The following is a 14,817-nucleotide window of genomic DNA, read 5'->3' as shown; positions in this document are numbered from 1 at the left end:
CAAAACCCAGTTATGGGGAGTCGAAGGAGTTTCCTAATCCTCAGGAATTAGAGAAGCCTGGAGACGAAATTGGTGTCGAAATTTCTCACAGGGACATTTTTGAAGTGTTCAACAAAAATGTGACGGAGATACTGAGGGAGTTGCGGAACTGACGCGTCTCAGAAGGACCGTTTGCCGTTTTATTCACGTAGATGATGATGCAGCCCTCTCCTGTGATCACGCCACAGAAGGGAACAAAAACAGAAGCCCTAAAAAAACATAAAACCCGTTTGCTGCTTCAGATCGCGGTTCAGTGTTCGCCGAATGGTTCTAACGGTTCCTAGTGGTCCAATCCGTGTAACGGAGCAAAAACTGTGGTCACACTGCGATACAAAGGGGCAGATCGCGTTCAGTGTCGTTGCGGCCCTACGAAGTCCTTACAGTAGGGCTGCAGCGCCCAGGGCAGCAGCGTCAAACGTTGTGAAGAACGTCATATTGTTGCTCACTGCACTGCAAAATTGTCGTATTCGACAGTGAAATGCGTGGGCATCTACGTCCCAAGGGAAGGGGTGGCTTCATTGACTCTCATTGTGCCACTCACTTGAGCTTTTAAGTATGGATTCTGAGTGGCTGTATGTCTGTTAAGTTTCCCTCGGCCACCCACAAGTAAACCGCATAATTTCAACGCTGGATATCGTTGTTCTGACCTCAATTGCACAGGCGTCATAATAAGCGTTGAAACATGGCTAACAGGGATGTCATGATCTTTCCATCTTGTGCCTCGTCCACAAGGGCTTAGGACAGAATAATTGTGGTGACATACGCTGGCAAATGTGGCGTTATTAACCCACCTTACAGCTCACAGGAACTGCTGAACTCTGACCTTTTTTCGCATGTGTTTACACTTCGAATTATTGCTGAGTCCGAGGGTGACATCACAGCATGCCACACTGCATCACCATTACAGAGGAAGATTGTGGGCACCGCTGTGCGAAAATGCGTTGCAATGTGAGACAGGTTTCGAAAAAGCGATCCTTTAATTTTTGTTGCGCAGTGTATAAAGGGTGAATCACCTAAGATTTGCACCGTAAATATTGCGAAAATGAAAAATGCACCGTTTTCAGAGAATGAATCGGTATTCAGGGGCTCGTACTATTGGCCAATAAACAGACTCTAATCGTACTTAGAAAGCGTATTTTTTGTGCACACAAACACTTTTTTATATAGACCAAGGCCTAATGACAGTACCAAAGTGAAAGTAGGGTAAATTGGAATGTCAGTGACGTTTGTTGCGAGGCGTTTACGATACACCGTGTTGTGAAAAGTTTCCAAACGGCACTTGCTTCTGCCATTCAATTAGCGTAAATGGTGGGAACGATGGTATTATGTTGGCTTGTTTGTTCCTTGAGTTGCTAATCAGTTGGTGTGTGACGGTTCATGCAGTAGGTCGTGAGTGGGCGATGGAATTTACCAATGCAGAAAAAGACGATATGCTAATCGTATATGGATAGCTTATAAACAATGCAGTTCGTTCTTGTGCTGTGTGTTGTTGTTGCGTAGTCTTCAGTCAAAAAAAAAAAGTTCAGATATGTGTGAAACCTTATGGGACTTAACTGCTAAGGTCATCAGACCCTAAAATTACACACTACTTAACCTAAATTATCCTAAGGCCTAACACACACACCGATGCCCGAGGGAGGACTCGAACCTCCGCCGGGACCAGCCGCAAATCTTCAGTCCAAAGACTGGTGCGACGCAGCTCTCCATGCTACTTATCCTCTGCAAGCTTCTTCTTCTCTGAGTAACTATTGCAACCTACATCCTTCTGAATCTGCTTAGTGTATTCATCTCTTGGTCCCACACTACGATTTTTACCCTCCACGCTTCCCTCCAGTATAAATTTGCGATGACGTGTTGCCTCAGAACGTGTCCTGCCAACGGATCCCTCCTTCTTGTTAAGTTGCGCCGTAAGTTCCTCTTCTCCCCAATTCTATTCAGTATCTTCTCATCAATTACGTGATCTACCCTACTAATATTCAGCATTCTTCTGTAGCACCACATTTCAAATTCTTCTATTCTCTTCTGAGGCGAGATATCCCAATTGACGTCAACCATCTCGGAAATTACTTATCAACATTTTCAATCAGTTACGTGAAAGTGGTAGTGTAACACCTCGGCAACGTAACAAGAAAACAAGTGACGACAGAAGAGGGGGAAATTTATGTTCTTGATGCTGCTTCAGTTGATACGCACTTTAGGTCCAGCGCAATCGCACGAGGAAGTGGCAGAGTCAGGCAAGAGTCCTACGCATTCTTCATCGACAAAGGTTTCATTCCTGTCACACCTCTGTCCACCAAGAGCAGCATCGAAACGATTATGATAATCGTGTTAACTTCTGTACATGGGCATTAAGACAGATGTATCATGTATCTAGTTTAGTGCTGAAAGGACGTCAACCAATTATGGCGGGGTACACCTCCGAAACCTGCACTACTTGTCTCTTGACAATCCCGGTTGCGTTTGTCAGATGGGGGCGACAGCCAGCTACATCCGCTGATATGCAACGACGTATTACTGCAACCTGCTCTAGCGTCTCTGCCGAAATGCTAGCACATGTGCATCAATCGTTCCACCATAAACGTGTGGTGTGGGATAGTGAACCTTCAGTTCACACACCCGTGCTTCTTAGACAGAACAGGAATTTGTGATACCAACATGATGGGTATCCAGGCCAAAGTGCACCGAGTATTACAGCACGTCTCCACAAATTGTTTCCAAGTCGTTGGGTTGGACGCAGAGGGCCTTCCGGCCCCTTCCCAGATTTGATGCCTGTAGAGTTTTTTCTGTGGGGAAAGTTGAAAAACACTGTCTACAAGTACATATCAACTATATCCGCTGATATGCGACAACGTATTGCTGCATCCTGCTCAGACATCTCTGCTGAAATGCTAACGAGTGTGCAGAATTTCATTCGTACTAGACCGGAAGCGTGTACTGCCGTTGCAGGTGGTAATTTTGAACACAACCTGTGATGGTCACTTGTTGTTGTTGTTGTTGTTGTTGTTGTTGTGGTCTTCAGTCCAGAGACTGATTTGATGCAGCTCTCCATGCGACTCTATCCTGTGCAAGCTTGTTCATCTCCCATTACCTACTGCAACCTACATGCTTCTGCTCTCCCTCTACGATTTTTACCCTCCACGCTGCCCGCCAATACTAAATTGGTGATCCCTTGATGCCTCAGAATATGCCACACCAATCGATCCCTTCTCCTAGTCAAGTTGTGCCACAAATTTCTCTGCTCACCAATTCTGTTCAGTATCTCCTAATAAGTTATGTGATCTACCCATCTAATCTTCAGCATTCTTCTGTAGCACCACATTTCGGAAGCTTCTATTCTCTTCTTGTCTAAACTATTTATCGTCCACGTTTCTCTTCCACACATGTCTACACTCCATACAAATACTTTGAGAAACGACTTCCTGACAGTTAAATCTATACTCGATGTTAACAAATTTTTCTTCTTCAGAAACGCTTTCCTTGCCATTGCCAGTCTACATTTTATATCCTCTCTACATCGACCATCATCAGTTATTTTGCTCCCCAAACAGCAAAACGCATTTATTACTTTAAGCCTCTCATTTCCTAATCCAATTCCCGTAGCATCACCCGATTTAAATCGACTACATTCCATTATCCTCCTTTTACTTCCGTTGATGTTCATTTTATATTCTTCTTTCAAGACACTGTCCATTCCGTTCAGCTGCTCTTCCAAGTCCTTTGCTGTCTCTGACAGAATTACAATGTCATTGGTGAACCTCAAAGTTTTCATTTCTTCTGCATGAATTTTAATTCCTACTGCGATTTTTTCTTGCTCAGTGTACAGATTGAATATCATCGGGGATAGACTACAGAGTCCACATACCTCTTTTATACACTTGTGTTGTTCCTGAGTGTGTGCTACAACAGATGCTGTATAAGAGTCAGTGTGGGAACTTCTCAAAATACGATACCTCGTAAACTACTCTCTCTATAATCCTGCATAAAACACTACGGATATTCTAATTTAACCTACTTTCAGTTTGTTAATGCCAATAGGCACTGTTCCATTTAAAAAGTTGCTCATGTGCACAAAAATCACACTTTGTAAGTATCATTACCCTCTGTTTATTGGCTAACAATATGTGCCCCTAACTACTGATACATTCCGTGAAAACTGCACATCAATAGCACTTGCCATTTCCGCAGTATTTGCGGTGCAAGGTTTGTGTGATTCACACTGTATATATACAGTAGAACCTAATCCGTCCCCTACAGGATCGAGAGCATGGTTGCAAGGCAAGAAAGGTCGGATTATCGGAGGAAAAGCTTTGTTGACCTGCAACATCACAATACATCGCACTAAAACTTTAATTTTCGACTGAAAATACTGTCTGAAATACTGTTCCATGTTAAAAAATTAACAAAACTAAAAGGAAACGTCGGCACAGTAAAAAATCTTACACGAAAGTGTGATGTGAAGTAGTATCTGTACTGTAAGACACGCCTGTAGCAAACGGTGAGATTCTGTTAATAGGAGTGGAAGGTTAATAGCTTTACCTACCTTATTACAGTACTGAAGTGACACACAGTTTAGTTGCAATTAATTTTTTAAAACATGAAATCGCGTGATAAGAAAATGTTCTGATCTTATTCAGGGCCGCGCGGGATTAGCCGAGCGGTCTGGTACGCTGCAGTTATGGACTGTGCTTCTGGTCCCGGGAGAGGTTCGAGTCCTCCCTCGGGCATGGGTGTGTGTGGCCTTAGGATAATTTAGGTTAAGTAGTGTATAAGCTTAACGACTGATGACCTTAGCAGTTAAGTCCCATAAGATTTTCCACACATTTTAACTTTTTTCTTAAGCAGGACAAAAAGAATCTGTAATGAGCATTTGCTTAGCGACTAGCGACCTTGATTTAGCCGCAATGTTCCGCCTTAACCTATGCACAAAATGTCTTTTGGGGGAGACGTAGAGCTTCGTTCTATGTATTCAAAGACTGTAGCATATCCATTTTTACAATCTGTGTGCTGTACTTGCCTTTGTAGAAGTCATCGTCTTTCTCGTTCTCATGTGTTTTTCGATGTACGGCATCAATGATTTGACCGTCAGTTAATTCTTCACCCGTTGCGCAGTCAACAACATCTCTAAGGATCCCCGCAACATCATTTTGCTCAACAACCGGTTGTAAAATCTGCAACTACTTCAAAATCGCTGGAATTTCATCACTTTTTGGTGGTTTGTTTCATCTTGATTCTCTTCACTCGTTTCTTTGGGTGTTTCATCTTTAGCGTCATTCAGTTTTGGTCACGGTTTGCGCCAAGGTTTTTCATGCGTTGATGGCAAAATTTCTTCCCAAAGTGAGACAGTTATGTTGATTATATCTTTTATTTTTATTAATTTCATTGAAACGAGCTGCTGCCTTCTTGCGTGCTCTCAAAAACTGATCAAATTTATTTTCGGCTATTACGCCTCTTCAGACACTCACTGACCCCATGGTCCACGAGTAATATTACACATGCTAAATTGGAAGGAAGAAATAAAGGTTTTATTTCACCTTTTGAAGTTCATCTTCGGTTGGATTAGATGTCATATTGTTGAGTATCAGTATAGAACGTTTATCGAGTTTCTTTCTCTTTTAGGTATTTCGTAACGGCAGGGACTAACTGGTCATGTACTGGCGTCGCTTTGCTTGGGCAGCTTCATCATCAGTCCTGGCATATGACTTCCACTAATCTTTACAATCCTTTCTACCTATATAAACTGTACTTTATCACACTGTTTGTAAGCAACTAAGTTCAGTCATCAGATGCTTTGTTTCCAAAATTCAAAGTAAATATATTGAGATTTCAGTCTAGATGATGCCCTGGTAGTCACAGATAGCTTACAAAAATAACAGAAGAAAGTCGTACAAACACTTATATTCCGAATTATTGATTTCAGCTATGATAAAAAAAAAATGGTTCAAATGGCTCTGAGCACTATGGGACTCAACTGCTGTGGTCATTAGTCCCCTAGAACTTAGAACTACTTAAACCTAACTAACCTAAGGACATCACACACATCCATGCCCAAGGCAGGATTCGAACCTGCGACCGTAGCAGTCGCACGGTTCCGGACTGCGCGCCTAGAACCGCGAGACCACCGCGGCCGGCTCAGGTATGATACCCTGCAAGGTCTTTCTCAGCAAATCTCACGACACCTGGAACTGGTTATGAGTGCCTTTGTTCTTTATACGTGTGATGTTAGACTCCGTGGTCATATTTCGCCAACATATGTACAGCTGTATTGCCTGAGTGCAGACACGCACAGGGATTTCCATTCCATCTGTCTTCTCTACTGTGTTATTAACATAAGCAGTCTCTTATAATCTCCCCTCATCCTTGACGCTCTTGCCTGAACAAAATGACAGGAACGTCCCATCCCGTCAGAGCAAAATCCTCTCTGTCTCACTCCATTGTTCAGCTACTTCCTCTAAGTCCTTGTCAGTAACAGCAACCCGACTCTGAAATAATCACCCACATTATGTTCCATAACTAAATAACAGATACAAACTCAGAAGTCAGTTACTGACGTATCTTCTAAAGCAACAATAATGATTACTACTGCTTCTGTTACCCCTATACGTTCTTCTTTCCAATCTGCTATTCTTTTTCTTCCACTTTTCTTACCTGGTGCAGTTTCCTTAAATTTTCTTTACCCAGGACTCGCTAAATCATAAAACATCTATTTTGAACGCCTTTTAATTTCATTATTGTTATTATTATCATTATTCTCAGTATTATTGCTGTTATCATGATTAGAGGGAGCAGTAAGCAGCAGCAGAAGCACAGCCAGTATTAACTTTTGTAGTTCACAGTCAGTATTATTTACTCTGATTCTCACTATACCACTCAAATCGTTTTAATACCATTTGCATATTGAAATCGTTATTTTCTAGGTAACTATGTTGTAAAAAGTGTATTGTACGAGTGAAACCCTGGTCCGAAATAAGAAAGAGCCTGATGGGACTAATGAGAGCCGGTTAACTAAATAAATGAATAAAAATTACATGTTTGCATCCAAGAATGCTGCTGAATGCACAGAGCATGGCTCCGTATTTTCGTAATAGAACTGCACACTGCATCTATATTAGAACTCCGCAAGCTGTCGTAGTGTGCTTGGCGGAGGGTACCCTGTACCACCATGACTCATTTGCTTTCCTCTCCAGCTCGCAAATAGAGCGAGAGAAAAACGACTATCTATATGCGTCCGTATGAGCCCTAATTTTTCGTATCTTCGTCGTCTTTACCCGCAGTGTATGTTGGCGGCAGCAGAATTGTTCTGCAGTCAGCTTCAAATACCGCCATTTCTACATTTTCTCAGTGGTGTTTCTTGAAAAGAACGTCCTCTTCCCTCCAGGGATACCCACTTGAGTCCCCCAAGCAACACAGTAACACGTACGTGTTATTCTAACCTATTGGTAACCAATCTCGCAACCAGCCTCTGAATTGCTTCGATGTCTTCCTACAATCCGACCTGGATAGGATTCCAAACACTGCGGCAGTACTCAAGAGCAGGTCACACCAGCGTCCTATTATGCATTCTCCTTTACCGGAGAACCACTCTTTCCGAAGATTCTCCAAATACACCGAAGTTGACCATTCGTATTCCCTACCACAGTCGTCACATGCTCGTTCCATCTCGTATCGCTTTTCAACGTGACGCCCAGGCATTTATATGATGCGACTGTGTCAAGAAGGACGCTAGTAATACTCTATCCGAACATTAAAGGTTTGATCTTGCTACTAATCCGCATCAACTTTGATTTTTTCCACATTTAGGGCTAGCTGCCATTCATCACACCAACAGCAAATTTTGTCTAAGTCGTCTTTTGTCTTCCTACACCATCATCAACAAACAACTGCAGGCTACTGCCCATTCTGTCAGCCATATCATTCATGTATATAGAGGACAACAGTGGTCCTATCACATTCCTGGGGCGCTCCTGTCTCCGATGAACACTCGCTGTCGAAGACAACATACTGGGTTCCACTACTTAAGAAGTCTTCGAGCCCCTCACATATCTGTGAACTTTTCGCATATGCTCGTACCTCCGTTAACAGCCTGCTCTGGGGAATCCTGTTAAATGCCTTCCGGAAATCTAGAAATATGAAATCTACCTGTCGCCCTTCATCCATAGTCTGCAGTGTAAGTAGGCTGTTTACGCTTTTGTGTTGGTAACGCCACATGGCGCTCTGTATGAAAATCACTGACTGTGCTGTGTGCAGTCTGTGGCTGGTTGGCATTGTCGGAATATTCGTTATTGTAGTGTTGGGCAGTTGGATGTGAACAGTGCGTAGCGTTGGGCAGTTGGAGGTGAGCCGCCTGCAGTGGTGGTTGTGGAGAGAGAGATGCCAGACTTTTGAGAAGTTAATATAAGCGAACGATCTGGACGTGTGTCCACCAGAAAAAGGAAATTTGTGAAGATGGATGTCATGAATTGATAGATACATATATATGATGACTTTTGAACACTATTAAGGTAAATACATTGTTTGTTCCGTATCAAAATCTTTCATTTGCTAACTATGCCTACCAGTAGTTATGCCTTCAGTAGTTAGAATCTTTTATTTAGCTGACAGTATTGGCGCTCGGTGTATTGAGTAGTTCGAGTAACGAAGATTTTTGTGACGTAAGTGATTCATGATTCATGAGAGGTATAGCTTATTGTTAGTTAGGGCTATTCTCTTGTAGGGACTTTTGCGCTAAAAATATTGTGTGTCAATTTAGTAATGAGCAGAATAAGTAAAGAGAAAACTGTTCGAGTACGTTGAGTTTTGCTCAGCTGTTTGAAAATCAAATAACGTAGAAGTTTACCAGCACAGTCATTTGTAATTTTTCAAAGGGGACGTTCCAGCAGTACATGATATAAGAAAAGGGCAAGCTGAGTTTCGCATGAGTGACGCTTTCTATATCCATGCTGATTCGATTCGTGGACATAAGCTTCTTTGTGTCGAGAAAGTTTATTATATTCGCAGCGAGAATAGATGAGTGCCAAACGGTTGTTATCTGCTGACAGTCATCGCAGCTTCAGTTATTTTTCATTATCAGTTATTTTTTAACTGTCCGTTATCTGTGCTGTGACTGGCAGCTAAAAGCGAAACCGAATTCCTCCGCACACCACATATTTGTCAAGATAAAGCTCTATGCGTGACACATCTGGTGAATTAAACCTGTGTGCCGCGAAAAGATTCTGTCTCGATTCAACGTAGCATTAAGAACCTCCCCAAAAATGCTTCATTAGTGATACGATCTGTTATGCGGCGTAACAAAGACTGTCTAGGCGGCAAACTCAAGATTCAGAGTTCGAAAACACGCAGCTCCGTTTCTGTAAGAAAAACTCTAAACTTAATATTTGCTGATATTGGCTTGCTGCACAGCGGAGAATGACATGGCTAATTAAGGTACTGCCAGCACTGATTCACCACGTAGTAATGACAGTTTCTATTTTTAAAAACCGTTCGCTGTTTTGTCCTTTCATTCATTGTTACGAGTCCCTGTACACTGCCGCAGTTATATGATCAACCCGCCGCTCCTTCCCTTTCAACTTTACACCTGCTCGCTCACTCTCCCCACGCAGTCCCCCATGATCCCTCTCTCTCTCCATCTCTCAATGCCAGACCATGAAAACCGCCCAGAGAGATGCTCGCCCTTTCATATTTAACATCGCTTTTCCTCACAATGTCATCCGCTATCCCCCACACCTGTTTATCCATTCGCAACAGCTGCAAAATCCTCTCCCCTCTCATTTACGTTGAGCATCTTTTCCACATTATCCTGCAAAAATTTTCATCAACTACAGCTCACGTCTTTCTGAAAATCAACGTATCCCATTTCACTTCTACTCCCACTTCCTTGGAGTCTCCAATTTTGCGGAACTATCCTGGAAATTTATATGGGAGACGTTGGAGAACCAGAGTTTAACATAGTATTGGAAGAGATGAGATCAAATAAGGCTGGAGGTACAAATAAAACTGTTTTGGAATTTCTAAGCTCATTAGCGTAGTGGCAAAGAAGTCGCTGTTCCAGCAGTTTGTGGAATCCATGAGTCTGGAGATGCAGTATCAGACTTTCGGAAAATCATCATCCACAAACTCTATATGGGAATGGCAGATAAATGCGAAAACTATCGCAGTGTGAACTTAACATCCCATGCACGATATGAACAATACACAGACAAATAGACAAGAAAATTCAGAACCTGTTCGATGGCGATCAGTAAAGGCGTCACAGAAGCTTAAAAATGGTTCAAATGGCTCTAAGCACTATGGGACTTAACATCTGAGGTCATCAGTCCCCTAAACTTAGAACTACTTAAACCCAACTAACCCAAGGACATCACACACACCCATGCCCGAGGCTGGATTCGAACCTGAGACCGTAGCAGCAGCGCGATTCCGGACTGAAGCGCCTAGAACCGCTCGGCCACAGTGGCCGGCGTCATAGAAGCAGTTCTGACGTTGCTCGTGGTAGTGGAAGCAACACTTAAGAAAAATCAGTACACGTTCTTAGGATTTGTCGAACCTGGAATAATATTCGAGCATGCAGAGTAGTGCGCGATACTCGAAGCTCTGAAAAAAGAAGGAGTAAGCTACAGGGAAACAGGGGTAACATACAGTGTGTGCAAATAATACGAGGGATAGTTAGTTAGTTTCACGTTCCACGGATTTTTTGCACGATAAATAGTAATGATGCAGAACAAGTCATTTTACATTCACATCACAAATTAATTTGTAAAGATCTCTACATAGTGAATATTTACGAGGTTTTGTTTTAATGTAAAGTTAATAATGCTGCCACTACATCTTACACATTACGATAATAGAATAATAAGAATGAAATCCCGAGAGGGTGTAATACAGGGATGCAGTCTATTACCGTTCAATCGAAAAAGCAATATGATGAAAATAACAGAAATGTTCAAGAGTGAGATTAAAATTCAGGCTGAAGGAATATCAATGATGAGACTCCTTGATGGTATTCGTATCCCCAATGAAACTGAAAAGGAACTGCATGACCTGTTGATTGGAAAGAACAGTCTAATGAGTAAAGAATGACCTGAAGGTACACCGAAGAAAGACGAAAGTAATAAGAAGTATCGTAAATGAGATTAGCAATCAACGTAACAGCAGCATGGGGGATCACGAAGTGAAGGACTGTCCTTCCTTGGAAGAAAAATTACATGTAACGAACAAAGTAAGGAGGACATAAAAAGCACGTTATCACTAGAAAACAGGGCATTACGGGTCAAGAATAGTCTGCTAGTATCAAAAGTCGGTCTTAATCAGAGGAAGACATTTCTGACTATGTACGTTTGGAGTACAGCATTGCCGGCCACGGTGGCCGAGCGGTTCTAGGCGCTTCAGTCCGGAACCGCGCGACTGCTACGGCCGCAGGTTCGAATCCTGCCTCGGGCATGGAAGTGTGTGATGTCCTTAGGTTAATTAGGTTTAAGTAGTTCTCAGTTATATGGGACTGATGACCTCAGATGTTAAGTCCCATAGTGCGCAGAGCCATTTGAACCATTTTGAAGTACAGCATTGTATGAAAGTAAACCATAGGCTGCAAGATCCTAAGCTTTTGAAATTTGGAAATTTGTGGTAAGAGGTTATGGGACCAAAGTGCGTAGGTCATTAGTCCCTAAACTTACACACTACGTAATCTAACTTGAAGTAACTCACACTAAGGCTAATACATATAGCCATGCCCGACGGAGGACTCGAGCATCCGAAGGGGGGAGCCGCCCGGACCGTGACAAGGCGCCCTAGACTCCGCGGCTACACCGCGTGGCGAAGCGTCTTAGATGTGGTTCCTGACGTGGTTCCGAATAATGAGGTTCTCCACAGATTCAACGAAAAAGGGAAAGAATGAAAAATACTCAGAAGGAGAACGGACAACACTATATGACATCAAGAAATAACTCCCATGGTACTAGAAGGAGCAGCATAAGTAAAAAATTGTAGAAAAAGGCATAGATGGAAATATACCATAAAAGCAACTGAGGACGTTGCGTGCAAGCGCAGTTTTAAGGTGAAGAGGTCGGGACAGGAGAGAAATTCGTGATAGACCGATTCGAAACACACAGTAGACTGACATGATAAAAAGAGAATAAGTCTCAACAATGTGAGACAGTGGAAGACTTCGGATTTAGATGTGTAGTTACCCTTAATCATAAATAAAATCGGCTTTTATCTTTGTTCAAGGGAAATCAAAACTTAAAAACTTACAAATTATTAAAATAGATATACCTACATATGCATGTATGTATGTTCTACATCTGCCCCTAAACCTCAAGACTGATTACATCCAGCTTTGCTACACATATCATTTACTCTCTGGAAAGAATTACCGTGTGGGTAAGAACCACATGGCTACCAAGGGATGGGAATGCGGGTGAAAAACCAGTGTAGCCCATACTTTAGTTATCCAGTATTTGAGAAAGAGACCACTTAGTGACTTGCAGTTTCAAAGTTTATGAAATTTTTTCTCGTTGACGACCCCCACAAAATGATTAAAGGGAAAATTTTTGTTGCCCACAGATTTCCACTATTCATGCAGTAAAATTGCCATATGAAACATAACGTTTTACTTTATTACTCCTTTACTGCTCACTGTATTCTTGAGAAATTTTTCAGACAGTATACACATATACTATTGTATATATCAGAAAAATAACGTCATTGTACGACATTTAGTTCAGGAGATAATGACGTCATAAAAGCCGAATGCCTGAAAAAATACCGCATCGTGCAAGTCGTTTAAAGTTATTACTTAGTTACCACTAACTCTATTCCCAACACTTCCATATACAGCATCCACATTTGCCACAGCAACCACATTTGTGGCTGAATGTACCTGCAAAAATATGCACTGTACGACACATGGTTGAGGAGATATGACGTCAATGCTGAGATGCGAGAAAAAACTACCGCATCTTGCAGGACGTTTCAATTTATTACTTCTTTGCTACTATCTCTATTCGCAATACATTTCGCCGACTATGTCCACATATGGCACAGAAGGCACCTGCAACAATTATATCATTGTACAGCATATAATTTACAAGATACGGTATCATAAACATTAAGTGAAAATGAAACTGGAGGGCGAAATTCGTTAGATATATAGGTAACATATGTGTACAAATACGTGTGTAATATGTTACATATTTGTGAAATACGTTTGACACATGCATATGCGAGCAAAGCCACAGGTAAAAAGCTCATCCTAAACCCTCGGAACAATATCAATCGAATTTGGTACACATATTAATTACAGTCTGGGAAGAAACAGCTGCCAGCTATTGGTGTGAGTTTGGATGGCGTGGAGACATAAGGGAGGACGGAGACACCCACAAACAGCGAGGAGGAAGAGGGAGATAGGGTCAGACAGGAGGACAAGAAGGTGGAAGGAGATAGGGGAGAGGGAATGGACAGGCAAAGTGGAGAGAAGGAGATAGAGACAGAGAGTGGAGAGAGGAGGAGATTGACAGAAGCAGAGGGAGGGAGAGACAGGCAGAGAGATGGTGGTGAAGGAGACGAACAGACAGAGGGGGAGGAAAAAAGGACAGAGGAAAGGAAGAGCAGGAGACATGAACAGAGAGAGGGGCAGAAGGAAATGGACAGAGAGGGGATGAAGGAAGAGATGGACAAATAGAAAATTAAAGTAAATAAGTACCGGACAACGTCGAGTTTGTTAGCTAGTAGAATATAATTTAAAACCTTTTTAATGTTTTTATATCATTTTTAAGTATTTTTAAACATCTCTGGCTTTAGTGTTGATGTAGATGTTGCCTATATCATTCTAATAGTCTCTGTAACCGTTTGTTCAACAATGGCATGCCACCTCATAATATGTATCATGAATATGACACACGGAACTCGGAAATAACTCTATGCAAAAATAAAAAAAATGCCTATTTTTCATCGTCAATCTCTCTTACTTTTGTCGTTCAGATAGTTGACACCAGCTGTACACCATCCCCCGTATCTGTGAGCACATTTTCCGTCGCCGCCTGCTATACTAAAGCCACGAATCAACAGGAGCTACGCTAAATTCCGACACGGCTGTACCTAGTCAGCCGCGCAACCTTACTTAGTCCGTGGAACGGTAACGTCGAAACCTGTGTTCGCGGAATAACTCTCGTCGAAGTAACGCCGCAGCTGTTGACAAACAAAATGAGGCTGTTTGCGAAACAGACGATCTAACAACGAAATGAGCATGCGCAGGACAGTTCAAGGACGTTCAAAGGCGGAGCAGTGCACACCTGCTGGTTCGGTTCGCATAGCTACGGCAGTTGCGCCAGCTGTGTTAAAAGCGCGCGATCTGACTCATGCACTTGAGCTCTCACTATGCAGTTAGTCTTCGTAGTACAAAAATTGAAAATAAAGACAATGATCACACACACACATACACACACACACACACACACACACACACACACACACACACGACACGTCAAGTCACAGCACGCAGCAGTGAGCAGCTAGGAGAGAGATGGCAGAAGACGCGACTGCTTCCGCACACTCACCGCTGGGCGACGAGCTGTCTCCTGTCTGAAGCCTGCTCTGTGTTCCCTCATATAACAGCTGGCCTTCGTTCCGCCAGTCACAGTGACTGTGCGAAATTCCATGTGACGTCATCTACTGCGAGGCAGAGAAACCGGTAATCACTTGGAATCCGAGAGAAAACTGCCTGTAAGAGTGACTCAGACAAAATCAGATAATTTCTGATTGCTCGGAATATACGCCCTTGCTGTTCTT

General features: G+C 42.5%; 1 protein-coding gene across 1 annotated transcript in view; it reads right to left on the bottom strand.

The window, feature by feature from the left end:
* Positions 1–14,606, bottom strand: part of LOC126272145 (probable cytochrome P450 6a14) — a 53,972-nt gene extending 39,366 nt beyond the window's left edge. Inside the window, exon 1 of the mRNA XM_049974762.1 lies at positions 14,586–14,606. The gene's annotated coding sequence lies outside the window, so the exon portion shown is untranslated. The remainder of the gene's footprint in view (positions 1–14,585) is intronic.
* Positions 14,607–14,817: the final 211 nt, after the last annotated feature.

The sequence above is a fragment of the Schistocerca gregaria genome, chromosome 5 (assembly GCF_023897955.1).
Source record: "Schistocerca gregaria isolate iqSchGreg1 chromosome 5, iqSchGreg1.2, whole genome shotgun sequence".
NCBI lineage: Eukaryota > Metazoa > Arthropoda > Insecta > Orthoptera > Acrididae > Schistocerca > Schistocerca gregaria.
Note: the sequence above shows the minus strand (reverse complement) of the source record. Positions and strands in the feature narration are given on the sequence as shown.